Genomic DNA, 15,815 nt, shown 5'->3' with positions numbered 1-15,815 from the left:
AAGTCTGACTAACAGCACTACAGATTATACTCAGAATAAATTATTTTCAGCTCAACCCACGGATTCGAACCTCTCAGTGGCAAGCATTTACGGAACCACCGAGCTATGCTACTGGCTTAGTAACGTTTATAGTATACCAGTGATTTCACCCGGCTTCGCTCGGTATTTGTAATAAAAACCGGTTAAACATGACTTATTTAATAGTAAACATTTTATTAAATTTATTTGAATAGTTTTATTTTATATAAATTTATTAGAATAGTTTTATTTTATATAAATTTATTTGAATACACATTTGTTTCTTTTATTAAATTGACTCTGCGCCGTCGCCCCCGGCGCCCCCCCGGAGCGTTCGCCCCCAGGGCCTGTGCTCCGAGCACCTGCGCCCTCGGCACCTTCGCCCCCGGGGACTTCAAATCCTTTGAATTGAAAAAAATCGAATCGGCGCCTATGAATCGAAAAAAAAAATCGAATGTGTCGTCTACGAACCAACGAACGAAGGTTACATATGTATGTATATATAAAGTCTCTTTCCAAATTATATATTAGACTAGTGGTGCTACCCGGCTTCGCTCAGTTTCACTTTTAACGATCTCGGATTTAATAAAAATAGCTTGAAATGGAAATTCAGTCTAGTAGTAAGAATACCACCGAACCATGAAAAATATCTTCATTTGTTTTTTTATTCAATTTATTTGAATCGAAAAAAATCGATTCTATTTAACGACCGACCAATCAAAAACGTATTTTCCAATCACAAACGTCGTTTCGGTTTTATTTATAAGATTTGTAGCAAAATTATATTTAGCAATATTTTTTTTGGTGGGTTAACATAAAATAAATTCGTATTATTAAAAATGAATTGAAACTTTGTATGCAAATAAAATTTAAATAAACAGGAATAAATATTACTTTAACATAGTTCAAGGGAGCAAAACAAAACATAAAAAAAACTTTCGCTAAGGCAACAGAATTTAAAAAGTTTTGAGTAGCCGAGCCCCCGAGAAGCGAGCTTGGCTCCGACACAATTTAAATTTAAAATCAGGAATTGAATTAATTTACAGGTTAATTTTCAATAAAAATGCTAAGGGGATCCCTATCGGCTGTGCAGATTAAAATACTCCGTCGCCACTTTTTACTGTTATACCGCAGAGAGAAAAAACTTTGACTTTAGTTTAATTAAAACCGAAGTGTTGAGCCGTTCGCTTGACGCAAATTTGCGAGAAATCCTCGAATTTCCCCCTCGGTGAGGTTTTTGATTTTGTGACTTTTTCCGTGATATAATTTTTGGACAAAGATAAAGGACGATTGAATATTTGATTTTTCTATTTGATCTGTTTAATATTCAACGAAAAATTTCGTTACGTCGAATTTCAGTGTTTGTAATGTAATATTGACGAACGGGGTTATATGAATCGCATTTAAAGTCTTCCATTCGAAAGGATATGAACCGAATTTACTTTGCGAAGTTCACCTGCGCGTACATAAGCGCGAATGCTTAACGACATTTTATAATGTATAAGTTAGTTATATTTGTCGTTATATTACGTACATATATAATATAGTGGGTCGACGGACTTAATGACTTAAGTTGAGACAAGAAGTTTAGCTGTGTCGGGTCATTTACTACGGCAAAGTCGTATGGAGTTTGACGTATGTACATACATATGTGCATACATTGTATGTAGTATGTGAGGTTCGCTTACTTATAATTTTTTTGCAATGTGAAATGTACATGTTTGCAGCATAAAATTTTCAGCCATTTCACAAGAACATTATTGCGATAACTGTACGGAGCACGTTCTGACGGAAAATGTAGGAAAATTCCTGTTAACCCGGATGAAATGCACTTGACGTATTCATCGACGCGGAAACTTTCACGTAAAGTTAGAATGAACGAAGAATTTTAATTTTTCTTCAGAGAAATGAGAGCTTTAGTTTGTCAGTTAGTTTTTCAGCTTTACTACAGATGAAATATACTTCTTGAAAAAGATTAATCTCCAGCATACATATGTCTATAGGTACTATCTTATAATAGTACGTCGTTACGATACCGTAGTATTACGCGTTTAATATCAACATTTTATCGCGATAAAACCATAAGAACCATTGTTGTGCCTTACCAGACACATTTTTTTATGAGTGCGTAAATTTTTATTACAATAATATTTCATAATAATATTGTCTGTTATTTTTCCTTTAGCATTTTGCTTGGTTTATATTTCACGTAACGCAATTGTAATAAATAAACGTTGAATACTATTCTTTCAGTATTATTCTAAATACAAAAAATTAAGCGTACCTGTTAGACTAATTTTAATTTAATTTTTACCGTCGAAATACTATAAAAAAATTAGTCTTAATTTGGAAAAATGGCTTCATATTTTGTAATATGCTTTAATATTCTCTTAATTTAAAAAAAAGTGAAATTTTTCTTCAAGGACACATGTAGATATTCTACACATTTCACACATATGTAGATATTCTATAATATAATACTACATAGATGTAATCACAATTTTTGATTTAAGAGCTTTTATAACAAATATCGTCAGAAAAGGCGATTTGTCTTCCGATCTGGATAAAGTGGTTTCCATCAAAATGGCGCCAACATTTCTTCAACAAAAACAAAGATGAACGGACAACATTTGTAATTCGACCGGATAACTATGATAAAAACGTGTGCTTAATTTGTCATGTCATGTTAAAAAAATTAATATAGAAGCACTTTACGAAAGCGTAGGTTGGTTTCCAGTTCTTGTGTTTGTAGAATGTTCATTGAATGATGTATGTAAGTAAGAACTTTGGTTTCAATATGTTATTAGGAAATTGAATCGAAATGTTTTTAATAAATATTAATAAAAGCAATGATTATATAAATTGCATAAATCCAATTAATGCAAGTACTTCAACTTTCTTCAACAATATTCAACTTTCATATTAAATGAAATTATTTTTTTTCATAAGTTAGTAGTATTTTTAAATGCCCATTATATGTACGTATTCCAACGCAAGCTAAATCTTACATTTGTATTGTAGTTTATAGTTGCTCTCAAACTGTTACTGACTCGTTCTTGTTTTAATGTTCGACGCCCAATGTTTATTCCGATGCATATAAAAAAGTAATCAAAAAGAGAAAAAACGTTACCCCACGTTTCGAACAATAAAAATGTTTTTATTTTTAGGGGGGAGGTTGTATCGTATAACTCGTCGTTATATCGGAAACTTTCACACGTAATGTTGTATTATATATGGCGAAAGGGGATCTTATGTTTCGTACATTTCGTTCCTTTTAAAGCTATTGCTATCTGACACTCATCTTCTTCAACATCTCACTTCCTCGGGGCTACTGTCTCCTTTTCTTTTCTCTCTCCCCAAATTTTGTGTGTCTGTATATATTCGGCTACATTCGAAAGTACAGAAAATATTTTATTTAGGTTCACGTATGTAAAATGTGTCTAATTTACGTATACATACAATACTTTGTGATATAGTTCCGTGGGATTGCTTGAGCTAAGGGATATTTTATTAGTGATCATTCAAAATTCAATGGCTTGCCCTTCAATTGGTAAGATTTACCAATTAAGATTTATGTATGTAGTAATTTCAAGTCAGGTCCATCTTAGCTAACATCTTGCTAAATGATTAAGCAATTGCTTAACAGTTGTGGAATCTAAAGTGTAAATTCCAATCGATATCGAAATATTTAATGATTATGAGATGCGGTAATTGAGAGTTTATTTATCGTTTCCAAAAATCTATATATGAAGAAAAGTATATACCTACATACGTATATATGAAGAAAAGCTTATAAATGTTTGGAACAGTAAAGTTTGTTATGCTCGGAAATGAGGACAGATTAAAAAAAATATATACAGTACATATATTTCAGTATAATATTCAAAGCGCATTTGATTTGAGTGACACTAATGAATATTGGATTTCAATTAAATTTATCGCGTGTACCGTTTCGTTAAATAAACGAAACAAATTTAGCACTGCACAAAAATACAAAAGAATTAACGGAAATAATTGGGCGGCGGCACAAAAGAGGGACAAGGGCGCCGTTAATTTTGACCAAAAAAATTTTTTAAGGGAAAATACCTCATTTCTCTGAGCAAAAGGCCCCACTTCATCCCCGTCTCGGAAAGGTGGCGAGTTTACAGGTACAAAGAGAGAATATATTATCCGTAGTTACGAAGGAGAAGAAGTTGAAAAAAAAAACACGACCTCCAATTAATCATTCGGTAAAGTCCTCGTTAAGCACACCCCATGGCATATTGGGCATCTCATTAGTGATTATTAGACCGCCTCCGATTCCCGCACTCATTTTTACACACAGAAAAAGCCATTTTTAACAAAGCTCTTTGTGAATCATCATTACGTACACGCGAATTTAAAATGTATGTACATACTTTTTGTGTGTCTTATAATTGATGTAAAATAATAACGATCGATCAATCTCTACGGGCGTAGAACATTGTATGTACATACATATGTAGTATATACAGAATTTGAAAGCGCTTTACAAATTAGAACACACCAAAAACAAAATAAAATAATTTCGTAACTTTAACACAAACATATGTAGTTTATGTGTATTACTTTCGTTTATTTTATAAAACTGCAAAAAGTTTAAAAATATTATAAAATATTTTTGGTGGTATTAAAATAAAAATGTTGGTGGGAAAGTTTATTTTACAGAGAACGTGTTGTTTCTATCGATGATTTTTTACTATTTCTTCGTAGAAAATTTTCTGGATATTCAAGCAAGTGTTTTTGTAGAAACATTTAGTACCTTTTTTACTGTAAAAACGCAAACAATATTTCGTCATACATAGATATTTTTTATTAAGACTCATTTTACAGTTAAATTTCTCAATAGCATAAAAATAGTTTTTATGTCTAAACAGGATTCAGGCGATTGAAGAATTATTTAATTTATTTTAGCTACATATGTATATATGTATATTATAATAAAAGAATTTATGTATGATTTTCATAAATTATAGTTCATTTATATATAATACATACACACAACAGATAAGTGAATCTAATATTCATTTATCTTATTTCGTAGTTGCTGTAAGATCATTTAGCAGCTAATTGTATTTTCTTATACATTCTATAGTTCTTTGAGTTATGAACATTTTGACCTATACATTTTTTGATTTTCTTTATAACATTTTACTTTAAGTTTTTCTAATGAAATGTTTAATAAGCGTTATATATTTGTAAATTTTATATAAAACGTCATTATTTTTCCATGTTTATTGGTGGATGGTGATGATTTTTTTTAAAGAAAGAATTTATTTATTTTTTCTATCAATTATGCACACTTATCTAACAGACGTGCTTGCTATATATATTAAAAATCATTTAAACATTTTATTAAACAAGACACCTATGATCATTCGATTAACAGCCACATAGACATTTGTGGTTATTAATCGTATGACCATAGCAAAAATCGAGATGCTGAAAGGCATGGTACAGGGTTGCCAATTTGTTGAAACCGTTTTAATGAAATCAGATAAATTGGCAAACACTGATAGGAAACGACCGACCTTGGAGTCACATATCTAAGGTCTGACCAGCAGCATCCGGGATAGAACGCGTGATCACACAATTTAAATCATTACATGCTAGCCATTGATCTATGCTGCTAGTTAGATCGAAAAGTTTATATGATATTTTTAGAATATTCATAGATAAGCAGTTGCATTAAGAAGATATAAGTTTTTCTTGCCTTAGATATGTCAAAATTTACAGTCATTATAAGCGATTCATTAAGTTTACCGATTTGAACTTGTATTATTATATTTATAATGATATCGCTATTGTGTGTGTCTGTCTGAGATAACGCTCGCCGTACTATAAAAGTCGTTTCAATTCGACATACATATGTATGTACGTCACAGCTAAACCACTGCCAAAGCGTATATACAATTACAAAAGAAAAAACGTCTATATATAGAGCTTATATAAAGCTTGGCAGAGAATTTACCACCATTTATTGAACATTTATTTAATTAGTTAATTAGTTAATTTTTCTATTAGTATTTTATATTGTTTACATGTAGGTAGGTAGTTTTTACTTTCTTTTCGTATTAAACAGTTAAATATAAATATTAAATTAAATATATTTAAAAAGTATTTGAAAAAAATTCAACCGCGAGGAGATCGAACACATGACTTTATTTATTACTTTATCTATGTACGTAGTAACAATAGATGAAGTTTTGTGATCATGCGAAAATTCAAACTCGAGATTTTGACTGATTCGAACTCAGAATCGATTACTGATCACGTTTTCATGATCTAGAAAAAAATGTGTGTGTGTGTGTGTGTCTGTGTATTTTGGGGATTTTTTGAACACCGTTAGTCCTATAGAACCGAAACTTAGTATCGGTTACTGAAATTCTTATCGACACGACGCAAATTTTTTTCAAATTTTTAAGTTGACCGGAAATGGTACCTCTTCTTATATGTGTCCTCTTTTTTTTTAAGTTTTTGAATTCAATTATCTCCCAAGCCGCTAACTTAATCGGATTAAATCTTTTTTACATGTAATAGAAATAATAATTTTTATAACTTTATATTTTTTAAATATTTTTATCTGAACCGGAAGTAGTACTTTTACTCTAGAGAATCGAGGTTTTTTATGTTTTTCTCAGAAACCTTTTGGTTTATTGAACTGAAATTTCATATCTAGAAGTTTATTTTTTATTTAAGAACTCAATATGCCAACACCCATGCGATGATATGTCATCGGGTTCAAAATGTAATGTATAATATAATGTTCACAATTAAAATATAATCTCTTCTTAGTTTTTGTATAAAAAATTATTTAAATCAAATTTCACATTGAACAAAGGCATGGTTTTTGTTCGAGTTGAATTTAAAAACATTTTTCGTCACTGCATAAAGTTTGGAAAACGTTTGACGGGCGTGACGAGCATTTACATTTCAAACGGCTTCTGCACGACTTTTTTTCAACGGTCTGAACCGAAGTGAACCGTGGCGAAATAAATGTAAAATCGTGATATTTAGCAGTCGGGGTGGGTCTGGAAGGGTTAAGGTGCGGTTGTCGCGAGATAAGCACTATGTGTATTATCCCTTGTCTTGTAGTGGATAAGTGCTCTGGCAACGACACGCCACACACGGCTAACTCCATGACGTTAATCAAATGTCCAGAACCGTTCCTAGTGCGATACCGTCTACGTTTAATACGTGTCAATCGTAGATAAGGCGCTTACCGTACAGCTGAATGTCTTTCTCCAGCTCAGAAATGTTGTAACAATGACAAATGTCAGGCGTAAGGGCGCAAAGGTGTTAATGCGACGGTAACCCGAAGGACCGAACCCCACAATCATTAACCGTCACTTTATATATCGGCTTATTATAACACAAAATGTTATAAAAAATATATATTTGGCGACACTGGTATTTTTTTGCGGATTTTATAAGTCAGATAACGGTCAAAGCATCCGGTTTTATGGTTTTAGTCAGCCGTGAAACTATACACATGTACTTAGATGCTTATCTAATATATATGTATAATTTCGAAAGAGACTTTGCATATATGGATAAATGTATATTTTATTTTATTTTTATTCAATCAATCAAAGTACACTCGTCATTACAGATCGCTCCAATACGACGAGTGTACTATACACATCAAGAAATTATATATATTTTCAATACGCAATCATTACATAATTCGAGATCATACATGAAATATACGGCGAGACATTTTTATTTTACATACATACATATATACGGCTGCAAGTACCATTGAATTAATTTTAACAATTAATTAAGAACATAATTAATTCATTGAGATATCTATAGATTTTAGATTTTGTGCACAATTATTACAAATTAAACGCATAATAAATATAGAAGATTATAGAGACATCTATAGATTTAGATTTTTGTGCATAATTTTTACAAATTATATACAATAATACGGGTTTGGTGCATCCGCTCTAAAATCGCCAGATTAACAGAACGGCAGCTTTAGACGTAATTCTCGTTTTCTCGAATGATAGATTGCACATCAGATGACGAGTAACCTTTCGATATGCACAGATGCAATTATTAAAATTTAGTTGGATCTTTCTGGCGAGTTTAATAAGGCAAGATTCGGAACTTTGCCTTTTTAAACTCGCCTGAAAGATCCAACTCAATTTTAATAATTACCATTTTAATAATTGCATCTGTGCACATCGAAAGGTTACCCGTCATCTGATGTGCAATCTATCATTCGAGAAGATGAGAATTGCATTTAAAGCAGCCGTCCGTTAATCTGTCTTTCAATTTGTCTGGGGATTTTAGAGCGGATGCACCGCATCCAATAATACATAAGATATTTTGACAACAGGAAAGGATTTATTTGCCAATTTGAGGATGATCAGATAAAATTGGAACTCTGATAGAGAAAAGATCGATTTGGAGTCACAAAACCCCCAAATCTAACCAGCAGTTTTGGCGAATCGAACCAGTGATCGCATGGTGCTAAACATAATCGCTACCATTAAGCCAAACTGCTGGCCTGATGATTTATGTACATATGTAACATTGGTTTGTTGGTTCATAAATAACACATTCGATTTATTGATTTTTTAGATTCATAGGCGTCGATTGAATTTTTTTTCGATTCAAAGGATTTGAAAGCCCCGGGGGCGAAGGTCCCGGGTGTGAAGTCCTCGGGGGCGAAGTACCCTGGTGTGAAGTCCCCGGAGGCGAAGTCCCCGGGGGTGAAGTCCCGAGGGGCGCCGGGGGGGCCACCGGATTCTGGTATACATATAATTTAGAAATAAACTTAATATATATGTATGTTTGCTTGTTGGTGACAGCCATTTTAATAAAAAAAAACAAATGAGTATTCAAATAAATTTATATGAAATAAAACTATTCAAATAAATTTAATAAAATGTTTACTATTAGATTAATCTTAATTATAATAATAATGTTTAAGGGGTTTATATTACAAATACCGAGCGAAGCCGGGTAAAACCACTTGTAGATTATACTTAACTATTTATTTACTATGTATTATGAATCAATGATGCTCTGTGAACGTGAGAAATATCGATCTTGAGATTTTGACTGAATTTATATCTAGTATTGATACCAGACCATGTTTTCATGGATTTTAAAAATTGTGTTTCTGTATTTTGGAGATAATTTGAACGTCATCAATCCTATGACACTTAGTAGAAGCTTATTTTTATTTGTCGCATTGAATTAAAATGATTTATATGTACTGAAATAAATATCCAAAGGCATTCGTTGAAATATTTCGTATATATTTCGACTAATGGAAAGCTGAAGTGCTATCTCTATCATAATGCATTTTATTATTGTGACTGAAGTATGTATTTTTCAGTACATTTTATCAGCTATTATTATAGTTAATTGCAGTTTCAAAAGACGAACAAAATTTCACAGAAATGTATTTATTTATTCTAAAATAAATTTACCCAGAGAACCGCATGCCAAAAACAAAGATATGCAACTATAAATGCTTTCAATTCCAGACAACAAATAAAAACGATAGAATGAAACTGAAAACGAACAAAATTGCTTTAATATTGTAAATTTTAAATGTCATTGCGTTTAAGCCTAGTGTTTAAAACAAAATATTTATTCTTCGAGAAGTTTTGTAGTTTTAATTAAATATTGCGTATACATATGTATGTATGTATATGTGTAGTAATATTTCGATTAATTGATTTTTTTCTAAAGATACTGTATATGTATATGTATAATATGTATATAAAAACGGACGCATATCTATGTTTGTGTGTATGTGGCGGACGCGTCGACCAACAATAAAATCCTGATATTGAGTGCCGAGCGACGAGTGACGTCAGCGTCAGATGCGCTGCGCGGGGGCGTACACATACACACATCCACCAAGCCACGCAGGTTCATTCATCATTTCAAACGGGTGAACGGGTTGGATCGACGAGCGTGTAATGCGCACACTCAACTTTTTCTATTAATACGTGCGCGTGCACCTATTGATTACCTTACATTATATTTATGCATATGTATGTACATACATACATGTATAACATATAACTTTGTTTTAATTCGTGTATCAATTCCTTTTCAAAACCACTCGTTGAAATCAACGGCCTCAACACTAGTGTATTATATTTCCACGAATGACATCTCCAATTTCTTTTGTTTGATTTTTTCTTATGTTCTGATGTCATTTCAATAGCACAGGTTTCTCTCAGTTGACAGTATGTTATCTATAGAGGTAGGATAGTCACAGTGCTCTCCATTGTTCCATTGTTGTAAATCCTTTGTAAAAAAGGTTCGGCAAACCTTTAACAATGCATTTACAACCTTTGAACAATACGCGGCACCTTCTGGGTCCGGTGACTAGTTATCTATCTAGTGTCTAAATAATACTATACAGCAGAATTCTTGTTAATATTCTACAAGTTTTCAGATCTTATGGGTATTACCAAATCTATTGATACGTACTTTATTGGAAAAGGGGTAATTCGAATAGTCTCGAATTTCATCTGACAAAATAAGCAAACTATAATACATTTTCAATGCATTAAAATGATAATAAATGTTTTTGCTTGCCGTGGTAATACGATCCATCTCAATGTTTATATTGAATGTTTTATCGAGCGCCACCGAACTGAATGAGAATGGCGTGTCGATGATTCGGCCAAAATGCGAAAAGCCCACCATTTTTCCGTTCCCAATGACCCCACGAAAAGAAATAACACCTCGACGAAAGAAAATAAGCGGTAAAATATACAGCGGACACGTGGAAGGTGCTCTAGCCAGGGAAAGACCCATAAAGATGTGCTTGTGGGAACATTGAACAGCCGCCGAATAATAGAAAGCGGTGAGTAATTTGTTTCCTTCGATACCACTTGGAGATTTAGGGAGTAATGAACTTGAGTAATGTTGCCGCAGTGTCTATATGTACACTATTGGACCAAAGCAATATTTTTCAGTTGTGTTTCAGTATTTTACGCAAACCTTAACTTATATATAGTGCTAATGCTTCAAGAATTATGTATATGTATGTATGTACATACATACATACATACATACATATGTATTGGATGTAGTTTTTCTCCGAATGTGCCATTCGTTTTCTTGCAATGCAACGGTTTTAAATAAAATTTAATTGCTCGTTGGAAATAAAGCGGTTGAATTTGTTATTTGGTTTAAGTTGGATAAGCTTCGCCGATACAGTGTTCTCGCTTAAGTGGCTTGATAAATAACTTTGACGGCTGATAATAATTAAAGCGGACACGTTTCTAATTGTATAATAAACTAAATTAAATTCAAAAGGTTTCAAAGTTATTAATGTACTTATAATATAATTAGAATGTATACATGTATATATGAATGTATACGTGTACATATTTAGCCAGCAGCTTAGCTCAGTCGTTAAGCTTCTGCCTAACACCGAGAGGCGCCGAGTTCGATCCCATGATCTGACCTCGATTGAAAAAGAATTTTTCTGAGTATATCTGTAGTGCTGCTGGTCAGACCTGGACATTTGTGACTCCAGTTCGATGGTTTCCTATCAGAATTTGCCAATTTGCTCTGATTTCATTGTTGAAACGGTTCCCGATTAAAAATTGGCTAAAACCTTCCTACCTACTGTTTCACCACTATTTGAGTATGATCAATGTACAATAAAATTTATGAATAATTCATACATGTCTCGTTAATTTGCGAGTTTTCAGTGTCTCATAATTCAGCGACTTATATAATAAAAATGCTGTATTGTTTGTAATTGGCCAGGAAGGCACATTGGGGTCTACCTGTAAGGCCTACCTGGTATAAAAAAATTATAATAAATAAAAATATGTATCATAAAATAGCTTAACCCTTTGAGTGTTGACGTCTTTTCTGTTGAAAGTCCACCACGCTGAAAATGTCGCCAACATTTCCAACTATAATTACTTAGAAATCCAATAGAAAGCACTTGTAGCTAATCCAAGCAAACCCTAGAAAACTACAGCCAAGGATTTCGTGTTTTGTAAAAAGGTGTCTTAAGTCTAATATATTTTGAAACGATATAAAATAAACAAAATAAGATCTATAAATGAATGTATTTTTCCAAAACTAGTTTCATCTTCTTCATTGTTGTTTAAATATGATGCTCACAATCTAAATTCCAAGCCACAATGTAAAATATGTACTAAGCAGTTTGGGATTTCCATCGGGTAATTCTACTACGGGTATAAATTCAGAAATTCCTGTGTAAACGAGTCTTTATAAACCTTGACAAATTAATAACACGGATTACACGACCCATGTTCAATGCATTTTTTCAATTCTACCTTTAAAGGCTTAGTATGTAGTATTCTTATTTAATTTGTACATATGTACATGCTCAATATATGTATAACGTCTATCAACGGCAGGGACATATGTATAATATATTATAATAGCATTAAATTTATTCAGATCCTCGTGGAACTGATTTTCGATTCGTAGGCTAATTTCCAACCTATTTTTTGTACATATGTTATTGTTATACCGAATTGATTTAAATGCAGAAATATTAATGGATTTATTAAAATAATAAAAATAAAATATGAATCTCAGCATGGTGGTAAATGATAATATTTAAATTTTTGTAAAATAAGATGGGAAAATTTTATTTACATTTGAATTTATGTACAACGTGGCAGAGATATTTGATTATTTTCAAATTGAAATTATGCTCAACTTAACTTTGACGCGTATTTTTAGTAAAAAGTATTAATGTTGGCGAAAAATTGTTTTTTCACCTGTCTCATTTCATACAAATAAATTGATAAATGTAGCAAATAACAGAGAAGTTTTCATTTCTCCCATTCAAATAAATTAAAGATACATAAAATATTATTCAAATTAAATTTATTGTATAAATAAACAATTGATAAGCAGCCTAGTAACTAAACAGTTTATAATATATCTCGCTAAACGGAATTTCGGTTGTCCGTTATTTGGATTAATTTTTCGATAATCTATCTGTCTAAAAGTGTTTGTGTTTCTAAATTTAAATCAGCAATAGTGTAATTATATATCGGGAAAAAAACCACCTATTTTAAATTGGTTCTATTGAATTAAATTGATGTCTGAAAATTTTAACAATATTTTCACACGGACAAATAATTAGAATATTCATTTGTTTTTCCGATATATTCAAATATTCGTTTTAAAAGTAACAAAACTCGTGCTTAAAAAAATGTGATCGTGAAAAGTGTGCACAGTGAATCAAATAAAATGAAGAGCAATCTTCAACAGCTTTGTGTTCTTGACCTGAAAGGATTGAAGAGGAGATGGAAGAGTACAAGATTCGTCGTATTCAAAGGTTTCGATTTATTTTATTGCATTAAAACTTTTCAATTTAAAAATGATTCTGTTTTGTATAATGGATTTTCAAGCAGAATATAGCACGAATTTATATTAAAATGGCAAGGACTATCGGTTATTTACATACATACATATGTAGTTGTGTAGTTCTAACTAATTAGGAAAACAATTGATCCCTTTCAAAATGTAATTAAGATAATCTATATTAAAAACTGTGGATTTTTATATCTAAAGAACACACTCGTTCGGTTTTTAAGGCTTAAAGCCACAAAAAACCACAAATTAACCCCAAAATCCGTGATCATCAGTTTGGCTAAAATGCGCAAATTATGTAAACGATCAAACTTAGGGATATAAAATAACAAAAAAAGTATATTCTTTATTTAACTAGTCTTTACAAAGCTTTACTGTGAACTAAATGTTAGTACAAGTGCGAGTGCTTTTATATTAAACTTTACCTCTAGTTGAAAGTTCTTAGGTGCGGTAAATAGTTAAAAAGTTAGCAATATCTTAATGAATATATTTTATTACATACATTTCTAACATTGGTTCCATGGCAGGAAGTACCCAAAGTGACACACATATTATTAGATTATTTTGTAAATAAGTACTAACAGTTTCAAACATAACAATACAAATATAAATATGTAGAATTCAATGGAGACATCTATGGTAAAATCAACAAATTTTTACAAAGAATGTATGTAGGTAGTATATTTTTATAAGAATACAACAAACTGCAGATGCTTGAAACTCGAGTTTGCAAGAAACTGGGGAGAGAAACTCAACAATTAAGTTATAAAAATTGGAAAATTCTAGCAGGAGACAGGTGATCAGGGTTTTTAATAACCACCAGATAAGATCTCATCAGCACCGTATTTTGGCCGAAATTTGAAACCATGGTAAACAATGGCTCTTCTAATAAGCTAAGTTGTGGCTCAGTATTGATAAGTATGTATGTATGTTTAATTTCAATCAGTGTATTTTCGATATGTGATTTATGTACATATGTCCGTGAATATTTAATATATAAGAGTTAATCATATTGGTTAGTCCTATACAAATATTCTTAATGTACATATGTATATGTACAAATTGATTAATTTTTTCGCTAAAAATTAATCTGTCTGTTGCCGTTAAAGGTCTTGGCTAGACCTTAACTCACATATATATACATTAAATTCTACATTTAATCTAGCGGAGATCTATATAAAGACCAATACACCGAAGAAAAGATTTTTTGATAGATTAGTCGTTTTAATGAGACTCCAAAGACTATCAATGGTCGATCATTGGTGGTCATCATCAATTTCAGCGTTTGAAGAAAATGATAATGAATAGAGGACAAATGATAATTGAAACTTTAGGTCACACAGATTACTTAAACACAATTTGCTTTAGGTCATCGACTTTAGAGAGTCTTTAATTAATATTACGTATTAGATGTATTATGAGCATTTATAAGAATTGTAAACAGGTTTTTGAGCTCTTTTTCCTATTATGCTGTACATTAACATTAGAATAATATAATACTCTGATTACTAACCAAATAAAATAAAATTGTAAAATAGAAGATGATCAGTAGATCAGTAGCTATTAACATAGATATAAGATGTATTGTGAACATAATTTCGTAATAATAAAAAGCATTTAAAAATCAAAAAAGAAAAAAAAAACTTTAGGCATATAAGCAAAAGTTCCACAAATCAAAACCAGCTGCCATCGCAATGGTGTATTTTTATTTACATTTTCAGAGGAATTTTGAATTTTTTTGTGCGCCCTTTCATTTATTTATGTATGTATGTATTCTGTTTGCTATGCATGCACGTTAGTGGTCAAAATTTTCGTTCCGAGCACGCGTATTATTAAAAGAACGACATCGAGATTAGATTAGATTTTTCCACGTGTATCCTGACACATGTACGTGTCAATCTGTGTCGAGTTATTATTTCGAGTGCGACGCCGATGACAATAAATCATGGGGGGGGGTAGGAAGGTGATTTGTTCGCGACAACACAACAACATAACGGGGGGAAAAAACCTTCGAGTCACGACACAGACATAGGGTTGGAGGAGTAAGGGAAGGGGGGGTGGGGGTGGCTGGTGAGCAGAGAAGAGGGTGGCCGGGTGCTTGTAAATATTTTTCGGGATTTAATAAAACGTAAACATTGACATTGGCCTGCAGGAGCGGTGATCAATCATGCGGTGACGGCTCGTCCGGGCTCTCCTTCGTCTGAAAAAGGTCTGAAGGCCTGGCCCTATTCACATGTCATTCATTATGGACGCTGAATTGTGAGGCATCGGCGTCTTTCAAATGACGCCAAACGGATCGAATATCGAGACGGTCCAGCTCTTAGTCGAGATCGTCGTTTACGGCTTGGAATAATGTTCCCAATCGAACTTACATATATCTCGAGGGATGTTATCAGTAGTGAGTAATCAACTATATATAG

The 15,815-nt window shown here is 32.1% G+C and overlaps 1 protein-coding gene across 1 annotated transcript in view; it reads left to right on the top strand.

Moving 5' to 3' along the window:
- Nucleotides 1–15,815, top strand: part of dpr1 (defective proboscis extension response 1) — a 200,622-nt gene that overhangs the window by 33,211 nt on the left and 151,596 nt on the right. The window lies entirely within an intron of this gene.

The sequence above is a fragment of the Arctopsyche grandis genome, chromosome 5 (genome assembly GCF_051622035.1).
Source record: "Arctopsyche grandis isolate Sample6627 chromosome 5, ASM5162203v2, whole genome shotgun sequence".
In the NCBI taxonomy this organism is placed as follows: Eukaryota; Metazoa; Arthropoda; class Insecta; order Trichoptera; family Hydropsychidae; genus Arctopsyche; species Arctopsyche grandis.
The sequence above is the reverse complement of the archived record's forward strand: the minus strand, read 5'-3'. Positions and strand labels throughout refer to the sequence as shown.